This window comes from Meleagris gallopavo, chromosome 5, assembly GCF_000146605.3.
Source record: "Meleagris gallopavo isolate NT-WF06-2002-E0010 breed Aviagen turkey brand Nicholas breeding stock chromosome 5, Turkey_5.1, whole genome shotgun sequence".
In the NCBI taxonomy this organism is placed as follows: Eukaryota; Metazoa; Chordata; class Aves; order Galliformes; family Phasianidae; genus Meleagris; species Meleagris gallopavo.
Window position 1 is genome coordinate 29,882,656 of NC_015015.2, and position 22,890 is coordinate 29,905,545.

Here is a 22,890-nt window from a genome sequence, read left to right on the forward strand (position 1 = left end):
GTTACTCTGTTTCCCCGAAAGACAAAAACAAAAGAAAAAACCCCACAACTTATCCCTAATAATTCACTCTCCAGAGACGGTTGATTCAAGGTTGCAGTTGGTTTGACTCCATACATTTTAAACTCCACATCAAAGCTGAGAGGAGTGACTGAGGTTATTTCAAACATTTTGCTAAATTCATATCAGCCCTCTCAAAGGAATGTTTGGCTGGAAACTACCTCTTATCCTGGGTGACAGAAAAGATGAGAAAAGCTTTTGAGTAGAGTTAGATTGAGGTCCAGGCAGCCGGTCAAGTACTGGTCAACTCATGTTGCCATTAGGTGATTAATAGTTCTTTATTTTCAGGGCTTGAAGTAACAGGCCATCTTAAGGCCAGTGCAAGATGATATCTGAATAATGTGTGAGTGCCTCAGAGCTTGCAGAAATCCTCTCTCTTTGTGCCATTGTTTATCTGTGACACAGAGAAATAGGATATGCCAAAAGTGCACTTAAGAGGGGACATGGAAGTGCTCTCACAGCAATTTATTTTTGTTTTTATAATTACTGTAAAATGGGAACAAACTAATCAGAAAAGTAGCTTAGCACATTTTGATAGCAAAAACGCTGGTAAATAAATGCACTACGTATCTGTGTTTAGCATTCAGTGAATATATATACTGAAACTAGTATTAAAAAGTATCTCAAGATATTGCAAATTAATTACTAGACAATAATATACAATAAATATAAACAATAAACAATGTAACACGATGAATTAAGAAATGCAGGATTGCTAGTTTGCGCTTCCAACTTCCCAGATCAGAGAATTAGTCCAAGAATGGATAGTAAATTGTACTGAGTATCTTCACACAATGTTGTTAAGCTGTTTAACTGCCAAACACACCATTGTGCATAACTGACAAGCAAAAATATTTTAATGTGTGATGCTATACATAAATTTACTGCCTTTGAAAGCGTAAGTCACCTATTTGTATTAAGCAGGGAACAGATGAAAAAGAAAACGCTATATCTAGTACCCACTATTATGGTACCTCACGCCCACCCAAAAGGAAAGCAAACACCGCTTCTAGTGCAGAAGATATTCTTTAACGTCTTCGGAATCTGCTGGCAAACTTCAATTGTGCCTGGCATCAACTCCCTTCTATGAATTTCTCACTTTTAACGCCTGGAGCCCTTCAGCTTGTATCTGAGTTGATGCATTAAACTCAGTTTATGTACAACCCCAGATGGCTTCGCCCCACTTTGTATTTGAAAATAACTTAATTTTTAGTTGTTAGTTGGTAAAAAAAATATATCCTGAGACAGTTAAGTCTTGAGTAGCATCTTGCATAATCTGCAAAATATCTAGTCTCTCTCAAAAATGCAAAACTATAAAAAAATTTCACAAAGATTTAGATTGAGAATATTCTAGAGACTAGAGGACATGTGACTTTTTGTAGAACTATGACATGCATTATTAGCTCAAAATGGTGCATTACTGGGGACGTGCAAAGAAGGCGTCCTGAATTTCCCACAAGGAACATTTTTTGTCATCTTCTCTTTATATGTAGACATACACAGACGCTATATGTATCTATCAACCAAACACAACTCTACTATGTGCACCTTCTGAAAAATTCATAATGCTGTTCAGATTTATATACAAGTTATTTTTTCTTAGTAGATATCACCACTATAAACAATTTCATTTCAACTTTGCTTACTACACACTGAACCTTTTTAGCTCAACATCAGAATAAGAGATTCTGTTCACAAGAAAGATACATAAATGCAGGTTACCATGCAAGATAGACCAGAAGGAGGGAGAGGAAGAATTCAAGAAAAATGCTATCACTTGTGCAGGTTTAAAAGCAATAGCAGATTTGTCAAGATAGCCAGTGACATATTACTATCTACGTCTAATGAGAATTCAGCCAGAAGTCTGCAACACAATAAAAACACATTAGTATATTATTTTCCCTCAAAATTGTATGTTGAAAATAGCGGAGAAAAAGTTGGACTCCGTATTCTGTGTTTTATTTATCTTTGCTATGTAATTACTAGATTGATCTTGTGTCAAGTCACTTACTTTATATGACATTTATATGTTAGCTGTTCCTAAAGATGGTATGAATCCCAATAGCCACGAGGTCACTGTGTTAAATATGGCAAAATCCTTTTAGACAATTCAAAACAAAATGAGTGACTACATTTTTTTCTCCACAAAAGTTAGTGTAATATACACACCCGCACTAGTCAACTGGAAGATATCGTAAAACTGGTCATATTGAAAAGTGAGTTTAATGTCTCTGGGGGTAAGATATACGTAAAACTTATGTGAAATGTTGCAATATTAATGTTATGTGCAATACAAAAACTTCCCAGTTATTTCTGGCTTAGGTGTCTGGTAACCATCACTATTACATATTTTTAACATTTTAATAAAATGCACGCATAAAAATCCATTAAGCATTGAAAAATTCTACTACAGAATAATATTTTCACCATAACTATTTCTCTTACGCCTTTTTGTTTTACTTTAAGTGTACAATATTAGGGAAAATTATTGGTTAGCAATCATTTAAGGCCATCAAAATTGCACTAGCATTCTCTTCAAATAAAATAAGTAGAATAAATACAAATGATTGAGCTGCTAGTCCTCCCATTAAGAGGAAAGCAAAACTAATAGAAAAGAAAAGCAACAACAAGAAAAAAAATAATGAAATACAGCTTTCCCCTCCAAAGTAAGCTGAGATTGCAAATCAGCAGCTTGGAACACCAAGAACAGCTGAGCATTACTAGACACTCTGAGACTTGGCTAACTTCTGTTTTTTGGTTCTTACGTTGCCTAAAAACTCAGAGAAAGTACATTAAATGGTAAGATTTTTATCTATTGTGGGCAGACATATTTCCCACTCCCTTGCTAGTCAAAAATGTTGAGAATTTTTGGTTTCTTGTTTACTTTTTAAAGTGTTTATTTTCTGTTGTTCTCTCCATGCATGTGATTGTGATATCAAAGCATTCAAAACACAATGCAGGATAGAGGTTAAAAATGGAACCTATATTCCATTGTTGCCATCTTCTTATAGGAACCTTCTGAGAAAGCTGTCTCTCTCACACACCCCAATGTCACAGTCATAATGCAGCATTAGAAGAGATGCTGACATAAGGTTTCCATGTAGTCCAACCTGAGCACAGATCACTGCGCATGCTGAAGAATGACATCTTTAACTTGAACTGAGTGATAGATGTCCAGTATGGACAACAGAAGACACTTAAGATGTTTTCCCTGCCTGCTCCCTCACTTTATAGTGCTCTTGCAAGAGAGGGAGTCTGCTTAAGCCAGACTGTTGTTAGCTATGAGGCAACTCCTCTCCCTAAAGACCCTAGAAAGGTAGCCTATAGATAAGTGAAAAGGAAGAACAACTGTAATATCTCATTTAATTAGACACTCAGTGAACATTTAGGGAATTTCAATAGTAGCTTTCCTTCCACTTCCAGGATCTCTATATATCAATCCCTAACTTTTACCAGAGGTCTGAAAATCTCTTATTGTAACTTCAAGGCACAATATTCTTTATAAAGGTAGCATTTCTACACTCAAGATAACTTTCATACATGGTTTTAAACAACTGAATTTACTTGGCCTGTGCTCAACAGACCAGTACACATGTACAAACTGATATGAATGCACTCAGTAAGTATGGCATCATCTTCTTGAACAATCAGATGAATAGACAGTGGGGTTCAGAGCTTCTCAGCATTAAGCCTGACATGGAATTTCTTTACTGAAGAAGTTACTTCCATTATGTTACTAATTGGCACGCTGACCAATTATCACTTGAAATAGTATGGTACTGGTAGTATTGCTGTAGTACTATTATAGTTACAAAATACAGCTAATACAGTCAAAGAAAACAAAACAAAAAAACAGCTGCCCCATACACTTTCCCTCCCCATAAATGCTCCCACTAGGAAGTATCTGGCAGCAAGACGTATAAATGGATGCAGACATACATTTATTTCCTGAAGCCTCTCTCCCAAGAAAGGAGAACTTACATTCTCACACCAATACTTTATTTTTGCCAGGGGTAAATATGACTCCTGCTTAGACACCCACATCTCTCTCTTTCCACAACTGCTAAATCCCCATTTAACATTTTTTAGAAGCTATTTCTAAAGCCACACCAATAGATTATGCATTATTTTCACTGAAGTTCAAAGAGAAGAGAGAATACAGCTCTGCCTGTCTTACCTGATTTCACTATGGCAACAGCAGAATACGGTAAATTCAGGAGATTAAAAGTGCTATAATTCCAGCTGCACTAGCAAAAATAACTATTCAAAATTCATTTGTAATTCCTTGATTACTTATGGACACTTTAGAACCATTCTTTAATTAAAAAGTCAGGCCACATATGAAATGATAGAAATGGTATAGAACAGTACAGAACATCTTCTATTTGCTTAAGCAATGTTTCCACTTTAATGTACTTATTTGCTCTCATTTGCTTAACACTGCCAGTATTTAGTGCTGTGCAAATTTATGGAAATCTGACTTTAAAGAGCTTTGTGGTACTGAGTGATTTATTTATTTATTTTTTTAAATATATACTTATACTGAAGTGATTTGATGACTTTCTGAAATGAATGAAATAATGGGGGAACCACTACATTCTCGTGCTGTATCGTGAAGTACTGCCTGGCATTAACATATCATCACTGTTGGTAAATCAAATGGATTGGTTTTATCTCAGCTTGCTTTGCACAAGTGTCCATCCCATGCCTGTAAAAGGATAGATACAGTCTGATAGATTTGTAAACTTTTTCCACAGGCATTTAAGGACAACTGTACATCTGCAGTGTACCTTGCAGGAGTTGGGAGACTGTATAACATTTATGTTACAGGAAGCCAAACTGCATTCCAATTTTTAGAAAAAAAAAACCAACATTCAAACCAGATGCTATATTTTGATTGCTACTGTGTAAATACATAATAAATAAAATTTAATAGAACAGCAGAGGTGATTATAGTAAAGGAAAACTTTTGACTTGCTGATAGCATTGTGTCTGGCAGCCATGACCAATCACAGAATGCTTGTTGTTTTAAATAGTAAAGATCCAGAAATCAAGCCAAATATGTTTAGCTAGTTTTTCAGTTATCTGCATTTTTACTGCAGATAACTATTCTGATTTTTATATATTGTCTGCAATTTAACAGTAACATGCCAAAAAGATTGATACAGTACTTTTTAAACCTATGCACAGATATACGGACCACAATAAGAAAAAGGTATTTCCATTTGCATTTCTCACAGGAAGAAGGAATCAATCTGTGTAACACTTGATCACTAAAAGGAAACAAAGTGATGCAGCTATGGAAAACACAAAACAATCCTATGAAGAGCTGGAAGAGATATTTTCAGGAAAATTCTGCAAGTACTGCATTTGCTTAAATACTTGCTCAGTGCCCACCTGGAATCTGCAGTCAGGGCATTCAAGAAAGATATACTGCAAGTGCCACACACAGATCAAGGGTACTGCAATGCCCAGGGAAATGAACAGCTGGCCATAAGAAAGATGAGAGGAATTCTGCCTTTGCAGTGTAAGAGAGCCAAGAGGAGAAGCAGTGCAATTGTTCACTACTAACACATCCAGAGCAGGTCAGTCTCACAGATAGGGCAGTAGGACCAAAATGCTTCAAATGCTTTCAAAAGAAAACAAACAAACAGAAGCTCAGTAAGTGTTACAGAAGTGTTGTAAGACATGGCATTTGACTAGATGTGTAAGATTTTTGTCACTGTCTAAAGGAAGTGCATGAAACTAGCACACAAAATACTCCTGAGAAATTAGAATTGGTATTGCCATGGCTAAAAATAAAAATTGAATACAGAACCAAGTATGTTTTTGCTACCTAAGGAACAAAGACAAATACCTGTACAAGATTATGTGTATTTATAAAATGGGATAACAGGTATTCCGTATGCAGGAGGCTAGGAAATTTAAATAAAATAAGATTAAAAAGAATCTTCTTTTCAAATGAGCAGTATGAACTTGAGCTACTATTTAGTTGCTATGAAATCCCAGCCTATAGACACAGCTTAATAATTTAGTTTTCATAAATAATAATGCACTGCCTGATTTTTATCTAAGGTAACAGCTTCGACTTGCAAAGGTTCTTGAGGCTTGGAAGGCAAATACATACAGACTAGTAATTTCTCTTTTTGCTTTCACAAACATATTAAGAACCTTAAGCTCTTCTGCCACAGTGTTATCCAGGTCACTCTCGTCCAATCCTCAAGCCTACAACACAGTGACCAAAGACACGTAGAAAGAAATAGAAGCAACCAGCAGAAATTAGATATTTTAGCAATAGCTACTTCAGTAGTTCCTTGTCCTAGTTTTCAAGGAAGGAATACACAAAACCCACACCAATTATACACTCTGCCATTTAAAAAATTCATTTTGGGATTCCTCTGAAAGTTCTGGTTCTGATGTACACAGCTCCAAGGAGCAGGTGGCCATCTCCTTGCCCTGACCTGCCTGAAGAACTGAACTTCATATCAATGTAGTACTTCACAAAGCACACAGCTATTGGGCTGTGAAGGCACAAAGTTCTCAGTGGGGAATATTTGCCTCCAAAACAACCTCTTGCCAAAGGTAACTGTGACAGGCAACCTGCCTAGTCATGCAGGACCTGTCACAGCCAACAAACCTGCCTGCAGTAAAAATAGCTGAACGGGGATGAATGTTTTTGCTTACAAATAGAGATTAATTCAACAGTAAAACTGAACAAAAATAACAACTGAATCAAATGTGACAGCCAAAAAACATTTTACGCACACACTTTATTACCGTTCTTAAGTTCATGTTTGCATAGCTAGTGAATTTATGCTTCAGCATGTCTAAAACCGAGTTACAGACACATGCAGTGGTAATTTTCTTTACAGTGATCTACCAACTGGATGAGTAAAAAGAGAGAGTGACTATTCAGAAAACAAGTAGTATACATTCAGCTCCTTAGTCTTCCCTGTCTAGACTCATACGCAACAGAAATGTTTACTGCACCCTAAAACTTCCAGAATTCAAACTCTGAAGAAAGAACCACCTCCATCTACTTCCAGGTTCTGCATCTAACAAGAATCCTTTTCATATAATGTGCTTTCAGGATATTTAAGCAGCAACAACAAAAACAAAACAAAACAAAACAAAAAAAAGAAACAGGAGAGGAAAAAAAGAAAGAATACACAGACAGGGAAATTTGTGAAGAAAAAAATTGCAAAGAGATACATGAAGCAGAATAGTGGCATGGAACATTATACAGTAGTTAGGATAAGGGAGTTTTAAACTAAAGGAAGGGAGATTTAGACTAGATGTCAGGGGAGTTTTTTCCCCCCCCTCACTGTGTGAGGCGCCGGAACAGGTTGCTCAGAGGGTTATGGATGCATCCTGGCAGCATTTAAGGCCAGGTTGGATAGGGCCCTGGGCAATCTAATCTAGTTTGCCAGCAACGCTGCCTGGAGCAAGGGAGTTGGAATTTGACGGTTCTTGAGGTCGCTTTCAAACCAAGCCTTCTATGATTCTATGAATTAGTTAAAATAAAAATCCCCAAAGCATTATGTTAGAAAAATAATTAAGCCACAGATCTCATTCAGCACTAAGTGGCACTTGCTAACAAACTGTTAATGAAGGCTATCAAAGAAGCAGATGCTGAGCAACAGCACCTAAGTGCCCATTTCCAAAAATATAAATCGTATGAAATTATAAGAGGATCAAGCCACCATCTTTTCTTACTTTACACAGGATTAAGTGGAATGTTATCTATTCTCAGAATTTTTCCATAAAACAAATTTAACACAGGTGTATTTAAATACAAAGTTCTTAATTTACAATAAATATTTTAACCTTACAGTACTTTTGAAATTTGTTTACTATTTGCAAAGTACAGTGCTTTCAGATGAATCTGAAAAATCCAGCAATTAGTAGTAGTTACAGGTAAATGAAATAGAAAGCTTTAACCATTTACATATTATTGTCATTCTAGGTGAATAAGTTTAAGAGTAAATAATTTTAAGATACTGCCAGAAAGGTAACATTGGCAGTTTAGCTTTTCTAATGACTAGAAAAGAAAGCTGCCCATGAATTGTAAAATAGAATGGCAAATTTTTAATATTAATTAGAAGTAGAAAGTAAACTTTATTATTTTGTGATATTTCTGACTTTTCACTTTATGTTAGAGGGGTCATCTTAGAACACTTTTTTTTTGTCTTACTTGAAGAGCACTTATTACAGTGCTACCTTTAGAATAAGCAAATGGTAAGTATCTGGCTCTCAAGAATAATCTTATGGGAAATGTGTATTGTGTTTACTGTTATTTGATGATGAAATGTCAACAGACTGAAATATTTCTATAATAAATTATTCCATTCAATAAAGGCATCAATAGATTGCCTGGTTTTAAAATACAATTTCACTATAATGCATTGAAAGAAATAGCACTAATGTAAAAGCCCTGCCATGTGCATTAGTCCCTATAAACCACAGTCCCCTAGCCCCTTGCTTTAGTGTACTTCTGAAAACCCACAACTACAAGGAAATTCAGAGATTGGAATAAAAATCCTCACTTACCACTTTTTGCCTAGGTATCATACTTTACTCTCCGCATTAAAGAAAAACCAGTAATTCAGAATTCCCTAAAAATTCTTAAAAATACTGCCTAAAGTTAAGGACACGCATACCTATCCATAGACTATATGAAATTGTTTACATATGTAGACTTTCTTTTCTCCTCCAAAATATGGGGCCAAAATGGGTTTAATTATTTTAATAAAATATAAAGAAATATTGAATCATGAGTCGTAGGCATGGACTGCATGCTAGGGATCTTCCAAATACACATGAAAAAAAATCTCCCATCTCATAAATAATGTTTTGCTCATTAAAACAAAGCAAGTCAATCACAGGATGCAATATGAAAAACTAAGATGGTCAGCAGGATCACAAAGAAATGTAGAAAAAAAAAATTCAGAATGTAGACAAAGATTTAAATGAACATAAAATTACACTTACTTAGATACTCCAAAAGTAACGCCTTCCATGAACTATTTTTCATGGAAACTATACCTGATGGAAAATGCATGATAACACTATTTGATAAAACAAATTCCCAGCTACAAAACACTATTTTCTGACAGTCACTATCATTAGCTGTGCATTTTCATTAACTACAAAGAAGAACCTGCTTGCTATGCTTGGAAAAATCTGCAACAGTAGAGGTGACCACTGTTTCACAGCTCCTATGACAACATCATTGCTAGAAAAATGTTACCCACACAGTTAATCTTTAATTAGTCTTAACAGTCAGAAGTTGGCAAATCTGGACTACTCAGTGAGTGTGGTAGGACAGACCAGCCAAGTTTGTCAATGTGCTTATTAGTCTTGAGACTGGTAAGGTGCCTGGTGTTATCATGTTGGAAGAGAGAGGTAGCCTTCTTCTCTGACCTGACTATAGAAGTTTGAGCCTTCAGCTTACTCAGCATCACAATGTAGCAGTCAGAGCTGATGGTTTGTTTGGGTTCCAAGACATCCAGAAGGATCACTCCTTTCTCCATTCTAAAAGACAATTCATATCACTTTACCCATTGAAGGCTGCATCTTGAACATTTTCTTCTATGGGGAATTCACATGGTGCCCCTCCAGGACTGCCTGTAGACTCTGGCTCACAGTGGTGACACCACATCTTGTCACCAGTAATGATGTCTTCTTGGGAACTGTCACCTTCAGCCTTGTATTTGTTCAATACGACAAATTTGCATATGGCGTTCTTCCTGTCCCTGTGTGAGAATTCATGGCACCCACCTGGCACAGACTCTCTGATAATCCAGTCTTTCCATCATTGTGTCCTCTGAATTGAAGCTGATATTCAGCTCCATACACAGTTTCCTGTCATAATCCACTGATCCATGTGGTCGAGTTGATCAAGACACTCTTCATTTCATGGTGCGACTGCTCTGCATGGCAGTTCTGGAACATGGCTTGTCTTTCACATCGCTGTCGCCACTGCTGAAGGACACCACTCACCATCCACTGTTTGGTCTCCATGAACATTCAGCAAACGTCAATGAATTCCAATGGGTGTCTTTTTTTCTGCGTGGAGGAATTCAATTCCATACCTTTGCTTCTTTCACACTTCCATGTCAGACAGCCATCTGTCACATGGCAACAAAATGTAACAATATTGTTGGGAAGTTCAGTTTCTACTTCCATCCCATCAGCATCTGCCTCTGATGTCATAGGCCAACATAAAATAGGAGGCACAACTTTCAGAATACCCCCTGTATATTGTCTCATTTAATATTTCTGTTATTTTTGCCCTGGCTTTTAAGCATTCCAACCTATTCATGCTTCTCTTACATAAATGGAAGGTAAACAGATGTGCTGGAATCTCTCCTGACACTTAAGCATCTCACAGTGGTATATTTTAATTTCTGGCACACATTATGATTTGTACTTAATGGATTCTCTGTTCTTATGCCATTTTGTTATAATCAGCATGTATTTTAGTCATTGATCAGCAACTCCATTTGTCTTTCATATCACAATTTGACATCAATACAAGAAACAGGATGAAATGCAAACAAAATGATATAGAATTACTAAATAATAGTCGATCATGAATTACATTCGCAAGGCGTGTATTGTCAATTCCAGATTTAACAGTAGGTAATGAGTGCCTCTTTGTACTGCACTTCCAAAAATTCAATGAAAGCAAAAAGAAAACAGCTTCCAGAGTAAAAACAAAAACAAAACAAACCCAACCACAATTACAAGTTGCTAATCACATCTAAGGATTATTGGTCTTTCTTACTAAGAAGTCATGGATAGAAATCAGTTAACTCTTTGCAATTACTGTTATCAGTGATTTGATGATCTCAGGTGGATTTCTATTGAACCATGATTCTTCTATGAAGACCTTGCTCTAACTGAAATGCTCTAGGAACTGAGCGTGTTCCCAGAAAATTACTCCCCCAGTAGTGCCCAAAGAAAGTGTTCCCAAAGAAAAAATAAATGAATTTTTCTCCAGTGCATTCTGATGAAGCTTTTCAGATTTTTAAGTACTTGCTTATCTTTCCTAATACAGTCAGGTACACACATATCTACTGTGATCTGCTTTAATGGCTGAAAGTTTGTCTTGCCCACAGGAAATGTTAAACGACTGAAAATAAATAAATAAATAAATAAATCAGTATTATAGCCTTGTTTGTGGAAAAGAAACTACTAATATGTTTTAAGATCACTAGAAATTCAAGGCTAGAAGAAACGTAAGAAATACAGTACAAAAACCCAAAGCACAGATGTGGAAAAAAGCCAAAGCCAAAACCAAAAAGCCAAAATGTGGAAAAAGACAAAAACAAAAACAAAGAACCCCACATAAGTAGATGTAAACTTAATATTATCAACCACACATGAAAGATTTTTAGCCAGACAACTTTAACCTAATATTTATTTTGTACTCCACTGTCCTGTGGACAGTGTTAAAGTTATTTATAAATTTTATGTGAAAAGATTCCTCGGGAATAAGCTCAGAGATAAAGCTAACCTGATGATTTATACTATTGCTGCGGAAACATAAAAAAGGGACACAGTTATAGATATACAAATATATATTCATGTGTATGTATGTATAGGAGGTTGGTTTCCCTATTCTAAATTTATCTTGGTCATTTTTCTCCCCCTTTATGATGAGGCAAACGTAGAAAGATTTGAGTAACTCTGCAACCATCTGTGCAACACCTCTGGTTCCTTAACCAGAGGAAACTTTTTTTTCTCCTGAAATAAACATTAAGTATTTATTAGATTTATTATTTTTTATTATTTTATTTATTGTTATTATTATTAACATTTATTAAATCGATTAGGTAAGGTATAGGAATCTGCCTTTCTCATAGCAAAGTGTCACTGTTTTAAAATTACATTTTCATGAGATTTATTTGAATTCTGTGTGGGCAAATCCTTTCTTTTTAGAATTAATTTCCTTGGGACATCAATACAATACATAAAAATTAACGTATTTGTTTTGAAGTTTTTTTTAATTTCAATTTTCTTTTTGTAAACCAAAAGGACTGCACAACTTATCTGCAGCATAGCTGATTCCACATGTACAAAATCAACACAAATATCTTAGTACAACTTATATTGCAAGTCAGACTACTTTTAGCAAGACATTGCTCTCAGAAAAAAGAAAGCTGTGTATTTTCTGTAACCTTAAATAATTTTAAGAAGAAATAAGGAAAGCACTATTAAAGTGTATATTTTAATAATAAATGTATATTTTTTGAAAAAAGTAAGCTTTATGTTTCTCATATACATACTGAAGTTCACTCCAAAATTGTTAGCTTTTTGCTTTCACTTATTTGGAAAAGAATTTGAACATGCTAGCTCCTAATTTGTTAGTTTGATTTTATCAACGAGTATAGACATTTTTCGCATGCTATTACTATCCTTAAGCTTAAATAGCTTTCTGCTAGATGTTTAACCCTTTGATGTACCTACAGAAAACAAACATATCATGTGCTCATATTTAACTCACCCTATACTGGGACAAAACACGCATGATGTACTGCAGACTATTTTTTCCTTCTCTGCTGAAAGCAACTGAGCACCTGAAGTGCTTGATTTGGAGTACAACACATTAGTTTCTTTAGAGAACAAAATATAAGCCAACTCAGAATCTCTAAATCATCTATATTTATACAGTTTCAGTAAAACTTCACCCCAGGACAAGTCTAGCTTGAGGCCTCATAGGCATATTCACCTGGTCTGACAGGATAGATTAGCAATTGAAATAGTTGAGATATGAAATATTCCACTGCATTATTTCTGAAAGTTCCACAACATTTTTCTGATACATTCCACAATATCATTACTTCTTAAACTCCGATATGGCTTTTAGAACATGAATGATTTAGAATCAACAGATGTCTTCAGCTGGAACTAGGAGCATGCCCACTACCTTATTCCCACAAAATGAATGCAATTTTAAAACGCTGATGTATTAGTGTCATAAAATTGCAGATTTAGTCTTACAGCTTTTTTTTTTTTGCTCCCTATGGACAGGAACCTTTGTAATATAAGATATAGAACATCTGACAAAGAAACAAAAACAAAAAACCAAAAAAGTTAACCAATACTAAGGGAAAGTACTAAGCAACAACTCAAGAGTAGCATGAACATTAGTGTTTACGTAAGCACATCATTTAAACATTTTTTCTTCCAAAACAGTGGAATACAATAAAAACAGTTAATTTCTCTTGCAATACGAGAAAATGTTATAGTTGAGAAGCCAATGACTACTGTAGCATTTTTGTTATCATTACACTTTGTGCTTTCAACTTAAAGTAGATAAGTCTATTGAAATCAATGAAGGTCCACCACTTCATATTGGCTACAGAATACTCTTGCAGTCTTTAAACCCAGCTGTCACTATACTGTGGATTATTTTTCATAGAACAAAAAGAATATTAATGAGTTGCACCCAGACTATTTCAGATTACTGCAGTTTAGAGAGCTGTATTTTAATTTTCACCAAGCTCACCTTGACTAAAAGTAAACAAGTTGTCTGTTTTACTTTTTACTTGTCATAATGTGAAGGAAAGTACAGCAATAATAGCTGAATGGCACAATCCAAGGCTGCAGCAAATGAGCATGAACCCAAATGCAGCAGCCATAGACACAAAAACAAAGGAAGAAAACCTGCTTACCTTTACCTGCTTGAGGTACCCAGGGATCTCCAGCAAGATACCCTCACCTCCACTACCAACCCTTAAATGAGGTCTGGGAAGGGGTGGATCCAGCCATTCTGGTCACTCAGGTACACTGCATGCACCTGATGTCCCCTGGATTGGCCTTGCCTTCCTACCAAGTGCTCAATCACTGTTTCAGGCCATGACTTAGCATTTCCTTGTTAGCAATAAAATAAACACTTTCAAGTGAAAGGTATTCAAATTGATTCTGTAGTCTGCCATGAGGGGAAAATAAGTGGACCAAAGTCAAAACATTTTGTAAAAGACATATAACTAAATTTTAGAAAACAATATTTGCTTCAAGTAACACAACAGATCCAAAATAGAAGTAATTTTTTTGGAGTCATGTGGCTACATCAAAGGGTTAAGTTAAGCAGGAAAATAAATTGTTGACGTATGATTAGATAACATGAGACTTAATAATAAAAAATGCAAGTATCTCTTCAGCTGTTTCTCTTCCAGATTAATGAAACTTTTATATTGGTATTAAGTTGTGTCTTGATCTGTTCAGTTACTGATGTCAGGCTACCCCTTCCACTCCCAGATGTCAGAATTCAGCTCAGATGTTTTTTTTTTTCTTTGAGGAAAAATCCTAGTGTGCTTACACTAGGATGGAATAGAGTCTGCCACAGAACATCTGGGCTGGAGTTAGGGCATAGAGTTGCAGAGCCCAGCCTGAAGTCAGATGAAAATAGTCTGAAAATATTGCTTCTTCTCAAATTTTGTTTTTATGACATTGTAAGAGCATAAAGAGGAAACCGCCACCACCTTTCTTTTTTCCCGGAAACATCAGGATTTTCTGATTTGTTAGCAGTCTGGGATTACAAACTAGAAACTATACAGTACATTTTCTACTTCACTTTCACACATTTGAGTCATTATTTACAGACAGCACATCAACACAGAAAAGAGATAAGAATGTTGCCAGTAATCAAAAAGGAAATCTATTCCCAAACTAACTTTCTGTTTCATATGGCTCTCCTGCCTTTGTAGAAATTCCTACTCCAGCTATCCAGAAGGTAATAAAAGACAGTAAGCATTCATACTGAATTTTTTATACTTCTTTTTAAGTAGGAGGAGCAGCAGAGATTATTCTAGCCCAGTGCAGGCACCCTCTGTTGCTGACAGTGCAGTTTCAACAGATCATGTATAAACCAGGTCACACACATACACGTACTAATCAAACCTCTCATACCAACCAACGAGCCTTTTATTCTTGAACTGCTGCTGTTGTGCTTCTTGATTTGTAAGCAGGACAGAGCTCTTGATGCTAGGGTCCTGAGGAAATCTGTATCTAACACAGGCCTTTGCAATAGAAAGTAACACACGCGGAGTCAAAGGGCAATAATTAGGCGCTGTGTCCCCAGCTGCTTGAGTGAACTAACTGGCTGCCAGGAGTTACAAAGCTAAGCCAGTGTGCATAAAAGTTAGTTACTGATGCTGCCAAATAGAAGCACTTTCAAGTAAAAGCAGTATGGAAAACTTTTTTGATTTGGGACTTAATGCTCCTATTTCATCTTATTGACACTGTACACCCTATTCCTCAAAGAGAAAATGATATTTTACTTTTCTTTGTATTAGATTGTGGATACTCTGTTTTAGGTCATGCCTTGTCACTGCTTAGATCTGTTTCAGCCCCTCTGGGTTCAGAAGAACTTGATTGAGACCTGCTGTGACTACATCCCCATTGCTTGTCTCTCACATGATATATCACTGGGAACTCTGTGTTGCTTGTGTAGAAATTGTACTGTCTTGGGTTTGCCATAGTCATTGTATTTGATTCCCTGTCTACTGTTTTCTTATAGCAAGATCTGCAACTCTTCCAGTTAATCTGCAAATTCAGGATTATTTTAGCTCTCTGGTGACAGTACTTCCTGCACTCTTTTTGTAATCCCCACACTTGTAACAAACTCAAAACAAACCACATTCATGTAAACATGCATTTTTTATTCTGTTAGCCAGCTAAGAGGTAGAAAATGCATGCACTAAAGCTATAAGGGTATGGAGCCAACACCTTGGGACAATAATGTCCTCATTAAAAAATAAGGTACATCAAAACTCTCAAGTTAAAAGGTTAAGTGTTAGTCCCTGTGTAGTTGATAAATGTTGAGCTAAACTAATCAGTGGATTTAAGAAGCAGTGCCATCAGCTGGCTGCCCTGACCTGTGCTTCTAGTTTTTACAAACATAAGATTTAAGAAAGATGTCAACACCAGGCCTCTGACCTAGTATGGACCTTGTTCATGCCAGCCTGGTGTTCTGCTAAACAGACTGAGAATTTTCAGCTCAAATCAGTAACATGTGCGCTTCACTGATATAACACATGGCCTGGAAATTAAAATGAAACATGATTGAGTGCCTTTGGATATTTTAACAGCTAAGAATCCAGCTAGGAAAAAAAAAGAAGTTGTTTCTGTGTTTTGTTTGGGGAGGGGGGAAAGGATAAATTCAATTGTATTGTTTTTCTTCAAAAATGTGGGGAAAACAAAAAATCAGTTAATTATTTCATGGATGACTGACTTAGTGCAAATAAGCAGGTTGTATGTTTCTTTATGACATGTGCCACTTATTAGATAAGTAGGTTTTACTGCTTCTAATTGAGCTAAGTTAAAACTAATTAGAAGGTAGTTAAAATAAAATCTAAATACAATAAAACGAATAAAACCAGCCAATGGCATTTTGCTCATCAATAACATTCCTTATGCAATTGATTATTTCCAGTATGTCATATATTGATTATTTCCAATTAGAATACAAAGCTTTGCCAGCTGCTGGAATGACAGTTTATCCCTACATGCAGGAATGGGAAGAGACTTTCCACATGTGCCGCCATTTAACTAGTTTCATTCATTTCATTCCATCTTTTACTGATACCCATGATTCTTACATATGACTCTAGACATCACATATGAATTTGGACTTCTTATAAACCAAAATACCTATCTTTGTAATTATGGAGGGACAGGTATAGAGTAAAACCCACAGACATATGGTTCCAGTTACTAGATACAAGTAGCATCTCAGGTCAGTGCTGGGATTTTATATTTAATAGTAAAACAGTGATGCCTTTAGGACAGAAGCAGATTTTTATATGTAGTACGGGGGAAGATTATATGAAAAAAATGCTATTTTATACTTAATAATAACAGTAAATGCTTCTACCTAGACAGTTTTCCATCTCTATTAGCCATGAAATAATTAGCTAACTGGTGATTTTGGTATATCTATGCTTAGGGCTTGCTTCTTCAGCTTTTAGACTTATGCAAAAACTTGAACAGGAAAAAACTGCCAAAGAATACAAGATTAAAGGAATTAAACAGAGGAAGTAGAAAAGTTAAAACATCTTTCACTAAACAGGCATTCAAGTATGAAACATGCTAACTTGATCTCCATCACCTATTGCATGTCCAAACAGAAAAACTAACTTTTGCTGTTGTTGTTTTTTTTTCCCTTGCATTTGGAAGATGCTTTTCCCGTTTTTACAGTGTCACTGTCCATTAACTTCATGGTAGACCTATTTCTTTTTCAGAGAAAGAAAGAAAATACTGGAAAAGCAAATGAAAGTTATCATATTTACTGGAATAGATGGTTGAAAGAATATTAAGACTACATAATGGGCAAGTGCAGTTCACATAATTTGAATTTATTTTGCAGTTACAATTGTTAGTGAAAACATAAAAGCATTACAAACATATACATATATAACTTTATCATGTTTGCTCCTTTGTGTAGAGCTACTTATATTTCAACCTACAAAGTGTTCCAAATTTATCATCATTTATTTATACCTGCTAATGACACAGGCAATGACTGTTTTCTCGTAATAAATTAAAGTAAATGTTGCAGAGATTCAGTTGGCATTTCACAGAATAAAAGGTATTAAACATATTTCTTCATATAAGGGAGCTCTGCATCTAAGATTATGGTATTGTACTTCTGCAAAAACATTTTCTTATTGGCTCTGAACTTAAAAAAAAAAGTAGCCATTATATCTATAATCTTTTATTATTGACTGAAATTTCATTAATTTTAAGAGATGGACAGAGTAGATGGAAATGATTTAATATTTGCAGAATGCTCAATATTCAGGCAAATGCAGAATTACAACATAAACATTCCCTAAATTTGTGGCATTACCTGCTGAAATAGAAATATAATTGATACAAACAGATTTACTCACAGTTTTAGTATAAGTGATTCTGTTTTGCACTTCTTTCTACATTTACCAAATGCAGCCACTGAGATAGTTATTGGCCGTATTGTCAGATTAAGAGAGAAATTAAAAAAACATATTTGTACTAATTCCTGCATATCTCTAAATGAAAAAAAAAAGAGAAAGAAGTGAAGCTTTATTTGAACATTTTCTGCACTGATTTCACACCAAATTTTAGAATATAGTAACAGTAGACCTATATTATATTATATTATATTATATATACAACATTATATTGTGACAATATTTATGAAAAAGATATAATTACACAGCAATACAGAAACATGGCAAGTATTCAAATGTCTAGTAATGGAAAACAGTCACATTAGATGCAAAATTTTGACGTATCTATTTAATACTTCTCAGAGTTTACTCAGCTTTTTCCTTTTTACAAATGTATATAGATTCAATTTTATTGATGAATAAAATTATTGAATTTAAGTTGCTACAAAAAATTATTCAATTTAGTCTAGATACAGTTATAAAGACTATCTTGGCTTTTTTTTTAGGCTTGTTTTTAAGTTCTTTTTTTTTTTTTTAAATAAATAAACAGCAGAATTAATCCACTATAGAAGGAAATATTCTTCCATTTCCTCAAGCAGAACTAGACTGTCCTCATTCCTCCCAAAACAGACTTCTTGCCACAAGGCGCAAGTTCTGTCAAAGCTCTGATATCTTCTGCAATAAATAAAATAGGCATTTGCTTTGGAAAAAAAACAATCTTCTTGAAGACCTGTACTATGTATGATAAAAAGACCTCAAATACCTCCTAAATCAAACTTAATAACAAAATCTCTTAATGAAAGAAAGATGTTAGAGTTGTTATGAAGGTCTATTTCCAACCAGCATAACTAGAAGACTGAGGTATCTCTCCTACATTGTGAAGCAACTTCTCAAACTCAATGTCATTGAAATACTACCTATTTAAAGATACTTTAAAAATAAGATACTTTAACCACATTTTTTTTTCCAAAGAAAGCCATTTTCCTAAACATTGAACAGTTTATTTTGATTTCTTCATCTTCCTTTATAGTGTCATTTTTTAAAACTAAGTTACTGATTCTCAAACAAAATGGAAATGGTCACAAAATGGAAAAGGTTATAGCAACAAATTATGTTTTAACTACAGGAAAAATACAGATTTCAAACAGAATAGTAAGCTTTAAGATAACATCTAGCATTTCTACAGCATGCATTAGAATGATTGTGGTTATATCTGTCTTTCTGCTGTGAAGTATGAATTTGTCCATATTTTGCTATAAGCTTATTACATGTCTACCATATTTACATTTACAAATGAGTAATTTTGTATTTAGTAGTTAATAAATTTTTTTTAAATTTAAATATTTCAAGAAAGGAAGGAATAAATGTAGTTGGAATTTCAACAATTCGGACGCTATTGTTGACTTCAGCAGGAGTCATACAGCTGGAGCATATACAGCAAGGAATGAAAATTGACTATATCAACTTCTTGATTTGATCAAAGTCTGGATAATATTATTTAAGCACCAACTACATGAGGGTATATGGAAGTAGGGAGGGAGGAAAAGGAGGTGATAAAAAACCAACTATCACTCTCATATTTCTTGGAAAGCTGAGATGAGATAAGATGAGCTAATAAGGTCAGTGGAAGTATTAAAGGCAATTACTAGCAATGAACAATGGTAAAGCAAACTACTATGACAGTTGCACCAAAAAGCCTGAAGGAGCGGATTCTGCCCCACTTACACCCTCATGATTCCACCAGTAATGAAGGAAGAGCACAGACAAGATAGCACATCCTAGCAATTCTTGGACTCGACCCTGATCTTGTAATGCTCTGAAGAGACTTGAATATGAATATCTCAAAAGCCCTCTTTCAGGCAAAAAAGAGGAAGCTTATACATTATTGGTGCCACTTCACCATGTGCTGATAAGACCTTTAATTCTGCTGGAGAAACATATTAGAAAACAATCACTAGAGTATTTGGCAAACTTAGATGAACATGTGCAAGATGTGCAAGCAATAAAGGAGATTCAGGTATAGATATACTGTGTTTAAATGATAATTTCACGTTTTTTGTTTGCTTGTTTTTCAGAGAAGGAACACTGCATTTATAACACCTGACTCAATGGCTCATCTTGCAGAAAGACGAGCTCCTTCAATTTACCAATGTATTTCCTTGAAAAAAACACTACATTGAATTTTTCCAGTATTGGGAATCAAGGACACAGATCTTGACTGGCCTAAATTAAGATTCCTTCCAATCTGACTGATGCGACTCACAGAGCAAGAGCATAACTCTAAAAAAAAATGAGGAAAGGGTGATTGATGGGAGCGGTGTTGGGGAGAGGGATTCTATAAACAAAGCAGTATTACTTTTTAAATATGGCACAAGAAAGCTTCTATTCTATGACCTCTATGTAAGAAAAAACTGTGCTATAGATCCAAATGACTGAGAAGGGGAGGAAAAAATGTTTATGTAACTAAATTTAGTAAGATCAGGTCAAGAAATGTGTTGGTCATGCAATGAGACATCTTGAAGTGCTTATCCAAAAAGCTAGAATGGTTCACAAACAAACAGCTGCTGCATTAGCTTTAAAATTTGGTAAAATGAAGGAATCAGACTACTAGTAAAACATTAAAATGAAAATATCCAATCCTATTTTCTAAGGATTCAAAACAATCACTGCCAAAAACAATAAGATGGTATTTTTAACTAAATGTGTGCTCAATCCATAAACACTTTTAGGGAATTCAGGAGTCTGTGTCAGGAATTCAGAAGGCAGAGTGCAATACTGAACTGATGCTTTAATCATATGTTGACTTTTTATCTCAATGCAAATAAACAGGTAAGAACTAGATTAAATCAAAACAAAACAAACAAAAAAACCCCAGCAGACTCTTGAAGCCACAGATAAAAAGAACTATCAGTGGGATACAGAGCTGGTATTTAATTCTGGTAAGGTTTTTTTTTCTTTTGAAAAAAGTACATCATCTTAAGAACATCATCTTCAGCTGAGCACTCAAAAACATCACAGATTCTCCTTTTGTGTAAATTGTTAAGAATGTCTCAATAGGTGTCATAATTGTAGAATTGGAATATATTTCATGAGCAAGCAGAAGGAAAAGAAACTTAGGAAATTTTAACTACGTACGGTAGGGTGAAAGGATAGGAATGGGGAGTTAAGTTCTATTAGTTTTGTCCAGGACAGATACAGTACATTACTTACCCATATAAAGGGTGCAGGCTAAAATCATAAAGAACCTGTTAACACTGCTAGCTTGTAATGGATGCAATCACACCATTACTATCTAAATTTTTGTTTATTTTTCAATAGATTGGTGTCTGCACATCATGCTGTCTTACACTGCCGCTCCTCTGTAACCTTAACCATTATTCCTACTGTGTAAAGTGAAGCACAAATTTAAGGTGACAAAGCACCAGTTGGCTGATGTGAAGTATGCTATGAAAACGGAAACCTCTGAAAGCTTCACAGCCATTATGAAATAACTGACCTATATGAAACTGCTACCATGGTTCACAAATTTATTGTCAGGTTCCAGCCTCTAGCTGTTCTCTGATTGTTCTAAATACTTGACAAACTGAAGCCTTTTCACTTTCCGTTGAAATTGCCTCATCTCCCTGTCAGAGCGCCATGGGGGACTCCATTACTTTTCTGACTTCTTTCCCCTACTGACAAGTCATTTAGCTGGCTTCTTGTTGTGAAGGCTGTCCATGTCAAATTAGCCAGGGCCCCTATTGTCCTTATTACCACTCGAAAAGCCATCATGAGTAATGCTACGGGGTCCCTCAGTTGTCATCATTTGTCAGAAAGAAAGGGAGTGTGGTTACATATAGCTGACAGGTAATTTCAGTGTCTACAATTACCCCAATTAGTCTTGTCATAAACAATTCGATAAATGCACACCAATACAAACAGATAAACACACCAAGGTTTCTCACTATTAATGTCATGTAATGGATAAATCAGTGATATAATGCTATATTTTATTTATTTCTTTAAACTATCCTCAGCTGCAAGCTGGCAGTTGCTACCTGGTCAGCACAAATTGTACTATCTACTTTCATTAGCTCATCACAGCAAGAGAATATGAAAGGCTGTGACAAAATTCATTTAGAGAGAGCACGAAAGAGCAGATTGCCTAAAGTGGGTGTTATAACAGAGATAAAACAAAGGTTTTCTTTTTTCAGTTCAGTGCTGCAATGAGCTGTAAAGAAGACTATTTTGTCCTTAAAAACAAACATAAAACATGGGAGAGACAGAAGAGAAAACAATGAAATATATTCCTTCTGAAATTAAAAATACTTGCCTCACACCATATTCCAAGTCCATCAGCAGGTGGGTCTTCTAACAATAGACATAATAAAAGTCTGATTTTCAGAGGGTGTCATAGTATTAACCAGTCTTCCCACTGATGGCTTCTAATTTTTTTTTTTTTAGATAGATCTTGCCACACTATACAATTCCTATAATAGCTGCTAGATATTCCACATAACGTACAGCATAATCCCTGCTGTTCCTATGTAAGAATTACTTGATAACGGATTTAGTAATTTAAACTCACTGGATAGTTGGTAGCACTGTGTTGAAGTCTTTCTAGGCACGGAATATTGATAGTATTGACTGCTGTTCTAAAACATCAGGTAGACTTGTTATAAACACAACACTGAAAGGGGTGGCTTTAATAACATCCATATTAAACACTGAATTATGAATTGCTAAGCTTATCTTTGTGATCCACGTAAATAAACACTGAAATCTTGACATCTCTAGAGTCCACAGCACCCTGTCTGTTTGCTGACCGCAGGCTTAAGTGATGGCTGGAAAACTGAACACAGACATGTTGTTGTAGGAAATTGCTTTTGGCAACTATTTGTTCAAACTCAAGATT

The 22,890-nt window shown here is 35.2% G+C and overlaps 1 long non-coding RNA gene across 1 annotated transcript in view; it reads right to left on the bottom strand.

Moving 5' to 3' along the window:
* Window positions 1–17,407: 17,407 nt before the first annotated feature.
* LOC100545266 overlaps window positions 17,408–22,890 on the bottom strand; it is a 32,517-nt gene continuing 27,034 nt past the window's right edge. The window contains exon 3 of the long non-coding RNA XR_793671.3: window positions 17,408–18,671. This is a non-coding gene — a long non-coding RNA (uncharacterized LOC100545266). The remainder of the gene's footprint in view (window positions 18,672–22,890) is intronic.